Here is a 15,173-nt window from a genome sequence, read left to right on the forward strand (position 1 = left end):
TGCCAACTAGATCCTTGGATACCATCCCAGAGTGCTGTGTGCTGCCCATATAGACTGGATTCTGCAGAGCAAGAGCTAAAACCTAAAAGATGGGCTTGCAGAGTTTCTGTAGTGGGTTTTTTGTGGGAAAGCTTGTCATTGTCCAGTCCTTATACACGGGACAGCTGTTGCAACCAGACTGTTCTGATGTGCAAAGTCTCTCTGATTCATTTTGGGAGACCTTGGGACTGCATGGGAGGTAAATATGAGAAGGGCTGCTCAGGCAAAGCCTTTGCGGTTGTACTTAAAAATGATTGTTAGATATCTTTAATGTGGAACAGATTTTCTCTTCTCCTTGTGTGGTTTGGTGGGGTTGGGAGAGCTTGTGGTGTAGAATTCTGCCTTGGATGAGCAGAAAGGACCTTGCAGGGCTTCACTTGAGGCTCGGGGTCCTGTAGGCCTGGACCTTCTTCCTACTCCAGCCCATTTCCACCTCACATCTGTTCAGCGATAGTGCCTGCAAATCAGTCATGGACCACACTCTAACCTGAGAGTGGCTGATTTCCCATCCCAGAAGATACTCTTGGAGGGGAGAGCTGGAGGGCACAGAGGGCTGTAACAGTACTGTGGAGAACTACAGAGGAGTCCCCTGGAGAGAGGGAGGGCAGAAGGGACAGGGATAGCCAGGTGAGGTGCTGGCAGATCGCAGCTGCTGTGAGAAGTGCCCAGGTGCCTGGCCCTGAGCCTGGCCTTGGTGCCAGGTGCCTGTGGGCTCCAGAGAGGAGGGTGGCAGGAACTCCATTGGCTGTGCCAAAAGAGGCTGTGCTTGGCCTCTGCCTGTGCCTCTGGAGTGCTGGGCTTTCCCAGAGATGGACAAGGACCTTAACATGTATTTAAACACATGCCCATGGTGCCCTTGCCAAGGGAAAGGTGAGGAACATCAGCCTTGTGCCTTGTTTCATCCAAGACACAAATCATCAAAAAGGCAGGGGACTTCATTAGGGCTAGAAACCAGTGATTTAGGCAATTTTGGATTCCCGGGGGTAGTTGCTGACTTTTGAAGTGGATCCACCATAGGCTTAGAGGACTTCAAAGGAGCTGGCATGAGAAGGGCGGTCTCAGGAGCTCCTGTCCCCGTTGGCTGCTCTGTGAAGCTCTGGAACTGCTGTGCCCGGCCGTGTCTGTGCTCCGGGCATGGCACAGCTCCAGCCCTGGAGCTCCTCCTTGGCGGTCAAGCTGGGTCATCCTGCAGCTCCCCTGCATCCCAGTTGTTATTAATGGCACACCTGGTGCCAAGCAGGATCTTTTCCATTCTTAATCTGTGATTAACAAGGTTGTTAAAGTCATTCTCGGCTCTGCTGAAACCAAACAGAGTTTTATATGACATACTGGATAAAGGCTCTGTTTGAAGTAATCTTTAATCTTAGTTCTCGGATGAAATCATATGTAAACAGTCACATTTTATCAGCTTGGCTACAAAGTAATTTATTTGTTAGTCTAATTTTAGTAACTTGTAGGTAATTCAATGCTGTTTTAAAGAGGCTATATAGGAGTGAGCAGATCTAATTTTCCACCAGTAGAACAAGTAAAGGAGTCCCCTATTCCTGCAAAAGGCCCTGCCTGTTATGGATAGCTGCATGAATTTTAGAAAAGCTATTCCAAATGTGTGAAAAAGCAGTGTGACTGCATGTGGGGCTTTGCAGGACCAAGGCCTGCCATTGTGTTTTTTTGGCAGAGCTGTTTGACATTGCAGTACATATTTGTAACTGCTCGTGTTGCATCTTTTTTTACTGTGTTGTGCAATTAGACTTTCAGGACAGAGCTGTAACTATTGAACATTGTGCTGGAAGTTACTGTGTCTCAGTGGATGAGATTTTCCTTAGAACTAGAGGAGGATATAACTGTGTTATCGCTGTGACAATTTCATGGACATTCAAAGATGGGGAGTGATCGTTGCAAATGTAATTGTTCGATCAGCCTTTACTATAGGCCTTTATTTTTCCTATTGGAAAAATTATTCTACGCTGGAAGTCTGAAAGATGTTCCCATGTGAAATCTGATGTGTAGGATGTGAAACATTTCCCTTTGCATGAAGGCATTTCAATGTGATTTCTGAGTGAACATGGATATGGTTTTATTGCTGCTTGGTGCTAACAGCTGAAGTAGGTTCCAGGAGAAAAGGGGCTGAAAGTTGATTGGCAGTGAGTGATCATAGAGAAAATTGAACTCTGGCCAGGAATATTTTACAGCACCTTGGATTTCTCTTCACTCCTTACAGCACTTGGGATTTCCAGATGATTTTGATGGGAGTAGGGGACTCTCAAAGTCTCCATTTCCTATTCCTGCTTCTAGCTAGATTTTATAGAGTCTAATTCCAAATGGCCTGACTGTGCCTGCCTTAACTGCTCTTTGAAAGACAAGCCTTACTGTGCCATGGGGGAATTTCACCCATAAGTGCCGAGCTTTTGTTTTTCTATTGGGAAATTCAGGTTGAAAAAATGCCAAAGAAAGCTTTAAATTTTCCCCTGCTTTTCTGCCCAGCCTCTTGCATGCTTGAGTATTGGTCATATCCAGATCAGTATGAACTCACACTGGTAACTGAAATTCCTCCTTAAGGGATCAAAGCTGTGCAATGTAGAGTAGGAATGCCTTTATTTGGGTAAAATTGATCTAGAAATTATAGCAGCTGGCTTGAGTTCTTGGCCATACACATCCCAGTGCTTTAGAGGCAATGTTTACAGGAAACATTCCCTCTTTTTTTGCAGTTCAGCTGGTTGAAGACATCTCATTATCTGCCTGGCTTGCATGTCTGCATTTGGTGAGGATTTGAGTTTAAAACTCTTTAAAGAATACTCTGAATTCATAACCTGCCAGGGCTCTCTCTTGGTTTATGTGATTGGGAAATCTGGATACCAGGGTAGGAAAGGCCAATATGAAGAGAATAATGTGACTCAATTGACTGTGAAATTCTTCTAGGAACAGGTGTAATTGTGATCGTAAACATTTGTGAGATATTTTACTACCAGCTTTAATCCCTGCAGAGCGGAATATTTAGGAGCAGGAGAATGAATGTGAAAGTAACTTCAAAGGCTGAGTTAAAAGATCATGAACACGAACCTTGGGTCTAACCAAGGAGCAGCTGAGCACTGAGGGGGCTGTGGTTCCCTTTGATCCATCATTCTCCTCCGGATCGGTTCATCTGGGACTCCAAGAGGCCCTAGTGAAGATCCTTAGGGTAATGGTCACCCCAGCCACTGTCCTTTCCAGCACAGCCTTGCGTTTTCCCATTAGTCATGTTTTTTTAATGGGGTAACACCAACTGTGTAATGAATAGATCACAAAACCCAGGAGGAGAAAAAAAATCAAGATCAAAATTTTGCAGCTGTGGAACTGTCTGTTCTAGAGAAAGTGGTGCTGGGCTGGAGTGGCTCTTTGAGAGGGGACACTGAAAAAGCAGGTGAAAAAGGTCATATTTCCTCATGCCTTGTGGAGGGCACAAAGCTTTTATTCAGAGAATGCACAGGAAATGTAAAAGCAGGCAAGGGTCTGAGAACCGCCCAAGGAAGTTTGATATGGGTTGAAAGTTCTTCCTGTGCTTAGGGCCAGCATGAGGAGGAAAATGCTATTTGCATTCCTCGGGAGCTCAGGTTTGCACAGCTCCTTGCAAAGGCCTCTCTGACGGGTGAATTTTTCCCACTGCCATTAAGGAAACACCACTCAGGGGTGATTTCAAAGGGGCAAAATGAGAAGCTATAAAGACAAACATGTAGGAAGTGCTATAGAGTCATAAGGAAGCCACAATGGTAAATCAAAGCCTGAGGAGGAAGGATATGAAGGGGCACACAAGTATAAATCTCTCTAAACTCATCAAGGAGCTGGTGGGGCCTTTAGAGGGATGTGAATGGAGAGTCAGTAGTTAGAGCAGCTGAGGAGCTGAATGGATTCCTTGACTTGATAAGCAAGGGAGAGCAGCTAAAGGTCACATGCTCTATGGAGGACAGGGAAACACAGTGGTTTTCTATGTAGGGAGAGAGAGAAGGCATATTATTTAAAAGTTTTATGTGTGTAACCCAAGCAGACAGTTGGGAAATTAAAACTACTAAAATTGACAAGTCACCAATTTTAGATTAACTTCAACCTACAATAACTGAACTTGGTTTCTGTCCTTGGTGTTTGAGAGGTCCCTGGGAGAGCAGTGGTGTCTGAGGAAGGAGACAGAGAAAGCATTGTCTCCTTATTAAAAAAAAAAGAAATCAGGCAAGTTGTAAAAAAACTTGCCTAAAGTAGCTATTACTAAAGGGCAAGCAGAAAGCAATATTTGAGAGCCATTGAGTAGACAGTGAAGTAGCTCTCAATACCCAGGGCTTACTACCCAATACTTACATTTCTGAAATCTGTACTTTTAAAGGGCTAAATGTACATTAAAACCAGCACCAGCTACTGGTTTGGTTTTGGAGAGAAAGATCTGGTTTTGGAGAGAGCTCTGAGGTGTTGCTGCAGTACAGACTGTCCCACAGAGCAATGCAGTGCCTGGGGCCACACAGTGCCCCAGAGCAACCTGCACACCAGCACCTTCCCGATTCCCCAATTCCAGTGAAAATGGCAAACACATTCCAGTCTTAATGTCGTGGGGTTTTAGACTGCCCTATGAATCTAGCCTACAGTGTTTTGCATCCACTCTGTGCTACTTGTGGCCAGCTGGAGCAGTGGCAGATGAGAAACTTGGTCACGCTGGTGCTTCCAGCTGCCCTGATCTCTTGGGACTGATGGTTCCACCACGCTGAGACACAGGATGCAGCAGGATGCAGCAGGATGCAGCTCTGTGCTCAGACATTGTCATTATGGCCAGAACTATTGCACCAGGGATTTGATTGAATGACAGGGTCTGAGCTTCTGACAGACCCCCTTTCTCCCACATCCAGTGTCAACAGTGAGATCTCATCCTGTAGATGCTGTGCTGACAGCAGAGGACCTTTGTCAGGTTATTTCAGCTAAGCCATGGTTTTTCAACTTTATTTATCATTTATGGAGCTCTAAACAGTTGACACTGCAGATTTGAACTCTTTTACAGCAAACCTAAGCCTATTTACTATCTCCTTGCTCATGTAAATTCTTAGGAGCTTTTCCCAGACCTACAGAAAGAGTCCGTGTGCCCAAAGGGACCACGGTTTAATGAAGTTACTGCTGCTCAGAGCCTTTTTCATTAGCTCTGTGAAGATGGAGAGAAGCAAAGGGAGAAGGATGCAGTACCACAAGCTCTTCTCACCTTCCAGAAACTAGGAATACTCTTTATTTAGAGGAGAATTTCAATAGAGTTACGAAGACTCATGTCCCACTAAAGAACAGAGGCACAAGGCTCCTCTTGTGAGGTGTCAAGTTACCCGGGAGACAGACTGAGCAACTGAGAAATGTTGCAAGTTTTTGGAAAAGAGATTTATATATAAATGTGTTACGGGAAAAAATACCTCTGGTCATACACATGGTAATTATTCTGTCTTACTTTGTTTGCTATCTTTCTTTCTTTATTGTTTTCAAAGATTTAAAGGAATTTAATTAAAAAGTAAGTTTAACTACCCTCTTCTTTCCAGATAACAAACACTAAAATAAAATGAAGTGAAATACTGGAGAGCCTGCTTTATACCCCTTTTAAAACTGAATACAAAAGCCAAATGAGATCATAGAGTTTATTGGGCAAGCTGTTTCCAGAAAAGATGAAGAAGCGCTCCTGCCACTGTATAAGGAACAGCTGAACTTTCATCTGAAAAGCCATGGTCAGTTCTAATCATCCATCTTTGGGAAGGATAAATCCAAAGTGGAATTTAGAAGGTGACTGGGACAATAAGTGGTGCTTGCAAGGAAAAGCCAAAGGAGTGTGGGTCATTCAGTGTAGGAGAGCTGCAGTGAGGGCACTGCTTTCTGTAGCTGCTGCAGAGGAAGGATATTATATAAAAGAAAGGAAATCTTTGGTAGACAGAATGATTATAAACTGTCATGCAGTACATTTAAGATGGAAACAAGGAGGGCTCTGGGTCTTGGAACAGTGGGTTCTGCAAGACCTTGGATTGGGGCAGCCGTGCCAGGTCCCATTTTGTAACCTGTACACAATAGGGATTGAATGTGGAGCTGTGAAAGTGGGGTCTGGCTGCAGTCATCATCTCCAGTCCTGTATGCTCCCAGAATACCATTAATGTCTTCTATCAGCCTGGTATTCCATAGGCAACTGTCTAGCTGTGATCTTTCAGAGAGGTGAAAGTAGCTTTTATCCTCTGATGGAGTTCTCTCTTAGAGCTGGCTTGATGGTGGATCTGGGAGCTGTGACAAAAATGCCAGCAGCAACAGGTAACAGATCCATTGCCTCCACTGGAGGTGGCAGCCTGGCTTTTCTCTTGGTGGCTGTTGTGGCAGTGACCGCGTCTGCATCTCTCTCCAGGGAGTGCTGCCATGTCTTTTGCTGGCAGTAGTTGTCTCTGGAAGCTCTCCCATCACTGTGGGGACACTTCCAGCTCCTGGTGGCTGCAGATCATTCCACTGAGTACCAATTCCAGGGAGAGTCTGGAAGTGGGGATGCAGGAAGAGAATGGATGTGTAGGGCTGTTTTTGTCCTGCACCAGAACTGAGAGCCATCCAGAGTGTCGAGCAGGCCTGGACTCTGCTGGTCCCTCCTGGGGAAGGAGACAGGAGCAGAGCCCGGGTGTCAGATGTCTGCCTTAGCCTCTGACCAGCGAGAAAGTCTCCATCTAAATCAACAAGAGCTCTCCAGACTTTGAACCATGGCGGGTGGGTATTTTTAGAAGCCAATCAATCAGTGGCGACTGTTCAAGTTCAGACAAGTCAAACACAGCCTGCAAAGTTACACAGAAGCGCTGTGTGTCATGGAAGGTTGGTGAGCCTGCTTGTTCGACAAGCTGTGCCAAATCCATGAGCTACCAGAGGCCAGCTCTTTTTAGAGAGATAGCTGTAAGAAGTGTAAACAGATTGTGGATTGTAAAACACACTTTTTAAATTGAAACAATAAATTGCAGACTGGGCTTCTAGGGAAACCTTCTTTCAAGGTGCTAGAATTCTTTTCCAAACCTGAACACACCCCTAGGTTGAGGGGTTTTTTTGTCTTGGCTTTATTTGCAGATGAGGAAGTTAGGCACAGTAGCATGAGCTGGAGTTCACTAATACCGAACACAAGGAAGGATCCTCCAAGGAGTTTGCAGGGTCCTCTAGATGCTATTCTAGTGTGTGGGGATGAAATAAAATAATAATAATGAATCATCTCCATGAAAAATGCTGGTGCAGCCTGGACTCAGACTGAACCTCTGAAACCAGAGACCAACAAGTCAGCACCCAGATTAGAAAATGCTGTTGTTGTGATTTCCAAACTCTCAGTTTATCCAGTTTGAAAATGGGCCTGGTGTTTTCTGTTGTCAGTAACCACAGAGAAAAGAACCTGTGGCTCTTCTGTCTGCTTCTATACTGCTTCTTGTCCTTCCCTCCATCACTGCAAGGCACTGGCTCCAGAGCTCCACACTGGAGTCCTCGCACAGCTGCACAAAATGTAGTGCACGATCTGATTCTCAAGCTGGGCTGAACCCATGTGTTCAATGCCTGCTGAAGTTATGCTGATGCATTGGAAATATATTTTTAGGAAGGTTTCTCTATAATTATTACATTATAGCTACTGTTGGGTTGCTCAGAGTACAGTAAACAATTTGCTATGCTTGTTAGAGGCCATGAATACAGAAAAACGCTCCTCCCTGTGAGGTCTGCTGTTAAATAATAACTTGCCGTTTCATGGCATAGGGGAGTGAATGCCCTCAAAGGGACATGCTGACATTGTCCAAGCCAGTGATCCAGTTCCTGTCATTTACACCACTTTCTCAAAGCTGCCCCTGGACAGGAACAATGGATGTGCTGACGGGCAGCGCTGCAGCTCCAACATCTTGCACCTGTATCCTCTCACTGCTGCCTCTGTTGCCCATTTTGCAGCAGCACTCAGGTACCCCCTTCCCCTGGAATTTGGGCCTCGGGATGAAAGGCAGGTGAGTGAGGAAATCTGTGAATGTAACAACTGTGCAGCTTCCAGCTCCCATAGGAGTGGCAAGAGAAGGTGTTCAGGCACACTGAGATTATTAAGGAGTAATTTCCTGATCAGCAGGTCTAATGAGAAGCTTTCACCCATGTGGCATCTCCACTGTCTGCTGTGGAGAGAGCACTCACTGCTGCCTTTTCCTTGGGGAATACTAATGGTGTCTGTACCCTCCAGCTGTCATCTCCAGTCACCTCCAGGAGGTTCAGAGCTTTGAGAGGTCCTCTCCTCTGTTGTGTTGAAACTGTCTGATGCTGTTCAAGAACTACACACACACACACACACACACACACACACAGTGAATACATGTAAAGCTTTGTTTCCTTAGGAATTCTAGGCTTCACAACAATCACCTTGCCATTTTCCCAAATGTAACATGCAGTTGTGGTTTTCATGGTGCAGAAGAAATGTGGGGACACAGCTATGGCTCAGATCAGTTAATAAAATGGGCAAATTAAAGATCTCAAGGCCAGAGCTGAAACCAGGAAATCTGACTGAGCTGCAAAAGCTGGGCTCAAGCAGTGAGCACCAGCCAGGGCAGGTGACATGAATCACTCTGATGAATCTCAGTACCTCTCTGTGGTGGGGGTCTGCTGCTTATTATATGGTCACAATAAAACAATGGAAAAACATGGCAAGTGTAAGAACTCAGTCTGGAAGCAGCTCAGCAGGGATGTGTGGAGAGGAAGAACAATTTAGGTGCACTTTAATGATGGTTTATGTAGATTGGAGGGAGATATGGCTGAGGATGGACACCAGTTGCCTCTGGGGAGATTGCACTGAAGCAAAACTCTGGCAGAAGCTCCAGTTTTGGGAGCTCAGCGCTTTCGAATTGTCATCTTGCATCAGAGTGAAATATCTGCCCCCACTTGTGACCTCAGCAGCCACCCTGGTACTGAGGGAAGGAGCCAAACTTGGATACAGATCTGACACTTCCCAGATGAATGGTGACCACTGGGCCCTCCACCCCTCCACCATAACACTCTCCATATTTAGGGAGAAGAGGATGATTGCAGGAGGGAATGGCAGTCTCCATACTCAGCCCTCCTGCTGTTTTTGGTTTGCATTGCAAACTCCATGTTGTTTTAATGTAGTTCCTTGTATTTAATGCGTTTTTATTGCTTTCTCTAATAACACTGACCGAGCACTAAGAGCCAAATTAAACAAGCTGTGCCAATAAGCCAAACATTTAACTTCAAGAAGCAAAGAGGATGCCTCTTACCCCTACTCAAGCTTAGACATGTAAATGAAGGACCTCGCTGCTCACCGGGGACAAGGAAGCAAATGGCTGCTGTGGTGCAGGGCAGAGCTGGGCAATGTCCCTGCCCTGGGCTACCTCCCTGCACGTGCTGATCTTTATCACCCTGGGTCTTGAGGTGGGAGCCAGACAAGCTAAAAGCTGGTTGTTCTCAAGATAGTAAAGTAGCTTCTGCTCTCATGGGCTTTATCAAGCTGGATCTTGTGTTCCTGTGGCTGTAAGCACCTCTAAACCACCCTGACTTCAGTGGGAGCTGAAGTTCATGTTCAGCATCACTGAAAGCCTTTCCGTGCAACTAAAAACCAACCCCAAACCTCCTCCCCTGGCGCTGATCTGTGGTGTGATGTTGATGTAAGTGTACTGGAGTTTCAGCAGCTGGGCAGCTGGCATTTTCATAGGACTTTTTTCTAATTCTCCCTGTCTTTTGCATAATGTTCCTGAAGGTTTTTTCACTGTTTGCTTTTCCCCAACGTGTCCCAGCCTTCATCTCTGTCCTCTTGGCGCTGCTTCCTGTCATTCTCTGTGACCTCCCTTGTTCCATCTTTCTTCTCTTCTCTGGTTTCCTCCCTTTCATTTTAGCCCTTTTTTGTTCACACTGGCTCAGCCCACCCTCCCAAAGGGGAAGCGTATCTGTTTCATTCCCTGTCTCCATTTTCCTCCCAGCCCCACAGCTGTTCCTTCTCTTTCCAATTCCTTCAGGCCTCTCTTCTGCTCCCAGCATCATCCACTGCCTTCTCTTTTTCCTCTCCCTGTCCAGCCCCTTTCTTCCATCACTGGAGGTCAACAACAGAGAAAACAGAACATGAACCAGCAGGGGGATGTTACAGCCAAGAATGATGTGCCTGCGACATGCCAAGTATTGTCTCACCAACGTTAGTCCAGACTGCTTTCATCTGGCTGGGCGAGCTGAGCCCACCAGCTCAAGCACTGACACAGTTTTTTTGATGTTTCATGCCACACAATCTGTTACTACACCTGAGAAATTCCAGCCTTTTGCTCTGCACAGGTTGAAGGCCATCAGGGATGATGTGGAATGTACACATCGTTTCCGACTTTCTTTTCCCCGCCAAGTGCTGCACTTTCCCAGCAAAGCACCAGCATCTGTAGCTGCTGATGTCTGTGCCTTGGCCCATGTAATTATGTGTTTTTGAGTTCTGCTCAATCACAAGCAATCACAGAGCTGCAATCTCAGCTGGGACAGAAAATGATCTAACAAGTTGGCTCATGTGCGATTACAGAAGATACATTCTGCCACAAATTTGTTCTGCCACTGCTTTGTGCTCCTAAGTGGAAGGCCCTGAGGGAACAGATGAACACAAGGGTGGCTGGTCTGTGACTCAGGTCTAGGGTCTGTCGGGTGGGGTGAATTAAACCTACAGCTTTGAGGTGCAAAGAGCTTTTCACTCTGGAGGGAATTGGGCTGCACTGTGTGTATCTGCCTCAGAAAAAATCTGACCTGCCTCAGGCATCTCTTTATGGATTTAGGGAATGATCAAATCTGGAAGGGGAATCTGATCTATCAGCAGGTAAGCCAAAACCTAACACAGCCCACAGCAACCCACTGTGCAGCCCAGAAAGTGCATGGAGACCCCAGAGCTGCTGTTTCACTTCCTCCATGGCTGTGGTTGCATCCTCTGCCCCTTCCCCCTTGCCTCTCCCTGTAATCCCTGACTCAGGCTTTGCCTTCTGCAGCAACAAAGAAAATGTCATCAAAAACCTCCTTACACTGGTGCAGCGGGAGGCTGCGATAGCTGCAGTCACGGCTGGGGAATGAGTGGAGATCTCTGTGCCATTATTGTTCTCTGCTCCAAGCTGGAAACAACCGAGAGAAGGACTCACAGTCTGTCCTTCTGGAACGATCCCCCAGGACCTGAGCGAACCTTCCGTGTTGCAGGGTGTGCACAAAAGTCAGGAATGGCAATTTTTTTGTGGGAAAATAATGACAGAATCATCCACCTGAATTTAGAGTCACTATCCAGCTCTTTCACAGTGATTGCTCAGCAGTGACCAACATTTCAACTGTGTTTAAAAGAACAAGTAAAGAAATACAGGAGGGGAATATGAGAATTTCCAGGGCCAGTGCAGAGTGTGCTGAAAGACAAGACAATGCAGTGATTGCCCCCCTGGTCAGACCCTCATGGGGACAATTAAACAACTTCTTAGAGGGCTCTTCTTGTCAGGCTTTGGGACAGTCAGAGGATGTTTCCTCTGGGGGCAGTGATCTGCTCTCACAGGTAGGTTCCTCTCCAAACCTGATTCAGAGCAGTCTGGTACCTCAGTGCGTAGCAAATGCCACAGGTGATGACTTTGAAATGCCCATCAGCAATTTTAGGGGTGAGTACATACAGAAGTGAGATGAAGGAAAAGTCAGAAAACACTTTTTGCTTGCCTTACTCCGTGCTAATGGAGATGATAAAATTAAAAAGTTATGCTATGCAAACTGTCCATTTCTGATCATACCATAATGTCCTCCTGCCAAGCTCCATGGCCCATGAAAATGCCCACTCTGCTCATAGTATTTAATTGTTTTAGCTTTTGGTAAATCATCTGTTGAACATCAACAGCCTGTTGAACATTTTAAAGCATTTCTTGCTAATGGATTTTCACAATGTAGTTTAAAGGATGTTGTTATCAATAAATGTAACTGCACTGAATAGTAATTTGATACAGATGAAAGAGGCATTTATAGATTCCACTTCCCTTTCAGCTGTTGCTAGGAATTTTCACTCCTTCAAAATATATTGAATTTAATCTTGATTTCTTTTTGTTAAAACCAGGCTATTATATTCTGATTCTATAAAGAGAATATGGGTAGGGTTGAACCAGTTGTGAAGTCCCTTGTGAAGTCCCCAGTTCTTCTCAGCAAATCAGAGAGGTTTCCTTGCTGTGAGAGAAAACAAAACTGGCCCAGGTATCCCATCCAGCATTAGTGGAAAAGTGTAAAGGCAGTTTGGGATTGGGGGAGGGGTTTTTTGCAAGATGATGAATCCATCTTAATATTGATGGAAACATGAAAAGGAAATAATTTCTCCATGCTTGATAGCCAGTTTTTGCTAATGGCCTGCTCTCCATTACGCTTTCATTGCAATGACTGAAGTGCTTCGTTGTGTATAAATTAATTAGGGACTTGCATCTCAGTACTGAACAGTGAGTGATTGGCTCCAGTGAAACAGGAAATGTGGAATGTGGAAATGTGTCTAAAGGCTGGTATCTGCCAAAAAAGTGGCTCTGTAAACACTTGTGGCACACAATAATGGGAAGTACTGTGAGTTATGTTGCGAGTGCGTAATAAAATTATCATAGGGCTAAACAAGGGCAATTTTGAGGAGGAGTGTTTGCAGAAAAAATGGGAAATGTTCTTTTCTGAGAAGAAAGCTTTGCTTCATTAAGTTTTGATCCACGCAGAGACTGATGTCTTCAGCACAGGAGACAGGTATTAATCACAGAGAAGAATTTGTTTGCACAACCAGCAGAAAGCCAGTTCTCTTACGAAATAATAAGAAAATGACTTTCTTTTTCTGAATTGAGCTTCCAGTTAAAGATGCATTATATCCAGATGCAGAACCAGAAAGAGCAAAGGTAGCATGAAGCTGGAGGGGGCTGAGACAGGGACTTTGCTCCTGCCTTTCTCAGTTGCTGGCAATGTGACATTGTACAGCTCCTTCTTTTTTCTATGGCTCTTCCATACCTCCCACCCTCTGTGTATTTCCTTTGTTAGCTCTTTTTGAGAGCAGAGAATTTCTCATACCCTGTGTTAGTGCCGTGTGTAACTGCTCCAGATGCTATGGTGATATCATCGAGACTAATAGCTCATCTGCCACCCAGCTCATTCCCTCAGCTCATTCTTTTGCCAGGCTGCACATCCTTGTGAATAGGCAGCTAAGAGATTGCTCTATAAAGCAGTAATATGGATCTGCCTCTTATAAATCAGGGCTAAGTTCAATGAAATTCAGCAGGAATAAAATGGGCACTTGCTATAGAGGTACCGAGACATTCTCTGCAAAATACACAAACAGTACTTACAATAAAGTTTAAAATTCAAGACAAGAAAATGGTGTGAGATCTCAGCTGCAACTTGCACCAGACTTCTCCCTGGGGATGACTGCATTACATTATAATCATTCAGTTTTTCTGGATTGCTTTTCTTGCAGAGCAGGCTATAAATAATCATTATTGATACTGCAAGGAGGCAGTGGGTTTCTGAACAACCATGACTGAATTCTTAATTTGTCAGTTACTGATACAATGCATCTGTTTTTCTAATTATTTTAATGATGTTTTATATGCAAAGGGAAGAATATGAAATGACTGAGAGGTTTGGGTTGGGTTTGTTTTCTGTTTTTTTAGATTCCCAGACTAATTGGAGGACAGACTACCTGTGACTGTGTGTGTGTTTGTAAATCCTGGGTCTGGACTGGTGACATTCAATGGTGGTTCATGTGTACGCTTTAACAATGTCAGCCCCAAGCCCCCAGGTACTCTGCAGACAATACCAATATGTTACCAGCATCCCATGGGGCCCATCTCATTACTGGAGGAGGATTCTCAGGAATGAAAATGCAGTTTTATCCTTCTCAAAGTGCCCCTTGCCAAAGTCAGCCAGGCATCCACAAGCACTGACTCCGAGTGATGTGTTGTTAATATTCCCCTAATTCGCTAAGCATGAGGCAGACACAAGCTTTCCTGGGATTGCAGCTTCTATCCTCCAGGAGTTGCTGCCTCCATTTCTTTGGGCCCAGCGATGCCCTCATGGACATCCAGGGCCTGACAGCTCCAATCACTGAAGTCAATGGACCTGAAAGATAAGGTATTGATGTAGAAGGGAGATGAATCAGGGCTGTGGCCAGAGTCCCATTGATTTCAGGGAGCAGGGCTGTGGTCGCTGTCCCACAGAACTTGAGAGCAGGGTGCTTTAGTGACTGTTCTAGGGGCCCAGCTCAGTCACTGTGCTATAGGCAGGGAGCATAGCTCTCTGACCTGGGATGCTGAATGCTGATGGGTGGCCCAAAACATAGTTTGTGGCCAAAATGAGCTTAATTCCTCTTGCAGATCCAGTCAGGAGAGCTCCTGAGGCACTCCTGCTCTCGTCTCTGCCTCTCCCCCAAGGAATGCAGGTCCTGACCACACACACTGTCCATACAGAACCTCTGTCTTGAACTTTATGCCTCAGGCTTCAGCTTTGTGAGCCCTTAGATGGCCCTTCAGCAGCTGCCTCAGGCCACACACAGTCATGGGACTATTCTGGAGGTGACAAAGCTGGCACTGGCTCTGGGAATACCTCTCCTGTGCAGAGTTAAACAGGTGAGCATAATCCACTGGAAGCCTGAGCACTTTGTTTGGCTTAGCACTTACCTCAAACAGGGTGGACCTGTGCCTGCAGCTGGCTCAGGAGACAGTGGTGACCTGCAGCCTGTCCTCTGCTCCCTCATACAGAATGTGCAGCCTCGTCCTGAGGGGCTGGAAGGGCTGTGGGCACCAAGGGGCAGCATGAAAGGGTGTGTTTCTGATTTGGTATCATTGATAGGTGATATGCTGAAGTCTGGCATTGCCATGAACTAAAGACAACAATGTGGAACGTTGGTGTCTCCGTGCTCTGAGCTATCCCAGATGGAAAAGCTTTCCAGGACAAATGGAAATGTGGCCCCTGGACTTGTTATTACCGTTGCTCAAAAGCCTCAGGGATCCAGGCTCTGGCCTGTTTGGCCAGTTTCTCTGTGTTGCTGCGGATGGTCTGCTCCTTTTCACTAGAAAGCAAAAGCAGTTTTGTGCCCAACAGGCGATAAACTTTTCTCTTGTTTTTTGTTGGTCTCCTCCACCGTCTTCCCCTGCAAGGGGGGAGTAAAGGGTGGTGCCGCCTGT

The 15,173-nt window shown here is 45.7% G+C and overlaps 1 long non-coding RNA gene across 4 annotated transcripts in view; it reads left to right on the forward strand.

Moving 5' to 3' along the window:
• LOC121666595 overlaps positions 1-15,173 on the forward strand; it is a 38,456-nt gene that overhangs the window by 1,876 nt on the left and 21,407 nt on the right. Inside the window, exon 3 of one of the 4 annotated variants that reach the window (XR_006016707.1) lies at positions 2,745-2,912. The exons of the other annotated variants lie outside the window; for them this stretch is intronic. This is a non-coding gene — a long non-coding RNA (uncharacterized LOC121666595). Of the gene's footprint in view, positions 1-2,744; positions 2,913-15,173 lie in introns of those variants that run through there. 4 annotated transcript variants of the gene reach the window in all.

Source organism: Corvus kubaryi, unplaced genomic scaffold (genome assembly GCF_017639235.1).
Source record: "Corvus kubaryi isolate FWS band 111438036 unplaced genomic scaffold, C.kubaryi_AGA036_p1.0 37353, whole genome shotgun sequence".
Lineage (NCBI taxonomy): Eukaryota > Metazoa > Chordata > Aves > Passeriformes > Corvidae > Corvus > Corvus kubaryi.